Source organism: Dasypus novemcinctus, chromosome 3, assembly GCF_030445035.2.
Source record: "Dasypus novemcinctus isolate mDasNov1 chromosome 3, mDasNov1.1.hap2, whole genome shotgun sequence".
In the NCBI taxonomy this organism is placed as follows: domain Eukaryota; kingdom Metazoa; phylum Chordata; class Mammalia; order Cingulata; family Dasypodidae; genus Dasypus; species Dasypus novemcinctus.
The window spans coordinates 37,956,655-37,957,884 of record NC_080675.1 but is presented as its reverse complement, the minus strand read 5'-3'; the positions used below and the strand labels follow the sequence as shown (position 1 = coordinate 37,957,884).

The window sequence follows — 1,230 nt, the reverse complement described above, 5'->3', positions numbered from 1 at the left end:
ATAAATCAAGAAGAAAGAATGAGTTACATTACTACCATATACCATACTTTCAGGAGCATCTTCATAATTCCATCTAAAACATCTCTGTATATTCTTTCTTGACCTCTGCCCTTATACTACTTAGTTTTTCATCATATTTCATCCTTATCAGTTTTGTTTTCCTCCTTTTCTTGATGTGATCTATGAGCTAAGTCCTTTTCTAACAGTTTAACTTCATTTTCTAATTGATTGGTAAAGAATTTCTTTAGGACTTCTGGCTACTGCTTCAGCCTTTCCTCTGTTTCCTTTTATATGGCATCAGAAATGGTTGTTGTGCACCATTTTCTCTATCAGCTACACCAGCTCCTTCACTAGATCTTCCTTCCTAGTGTCTTCTGCTCTGTTGCTGAAGGCACAGATGAAGTCACCACACTCCTTGATTATGTTTCTTAGCCTCACATTTGCATCTTTTATAAAGTCACCTAGGCTCCTGTCCTTCAACTCTTCTTTGCGAATGAATAAGATCATGTACTTCATGACTGGCCTTCCAAAGACGGCCTTTACCAGTGCAATGGTTTTCTGTTCTTCCTCTATATGATGGCTCAGCTGCAGAACCATGACAATGACATGAGGTCCTGGGCAGGAGAAGAGGATGAACTGGATAATATCTGTGCAGGTGGATTCCAGGCTCTCCTTGGTGTCAAAGAGCCCTGGGATGTCAACAATAAGAAGGTCTTTCCTGTTCATTCCTGGGATGCTTTTTGACACATCTTGGTAACAGTTTGGGCAACAAATTTAGAGTCAAATATTTTTCCACTAAGGATGGTGCTTCCTGTTGCAATTCTCCACTTCCAGTTTACCGTGCCAGAACAATCCTTAGACTGTCAGCCATGTTCATGTCAGGAGCTTGGAGATTAGGCACCAACAATACCTTCTTTTGAAAGAGTTCATGAGTTCTCAAGTTTTCTCCAATGAAGCTGTTTAAACTGCTGCTTTTGCTTTAACTGTTACATATAACTTTTTGAGGAACTGTTTTCCATAGTGGCTGTACCACTTTATATTCCCATCAACAATGCATGAGGGTCCTTATTTCTCTGCACCCTTTGCCAACACTTGTAACTTTGTTTTGTTTTTTTAAAATTAATAACAATTCTAGTGGGTGTAAGAAAGTATCTCACTGTGGTTTTGATTTGCATTCCCTAATGGTTAATGATGCTAAGCATCTTTCCACATATTTATTGGCCGTTTGTA

General features: G+C 38.9%; 1 pseudogene; it reads right to left on the bottom strand.

Annotated features, from left to right (window-relative positions):
• Positions 1-297: 297 nt before the first annotated feature.
• On the bottom strand, positions 298-871 carry LOC101438371 (GTPase IMAP family member 7-like; annotated as a pseudogene).
• Positions 872-1,230: the final 359 nt, after the last annotated feature.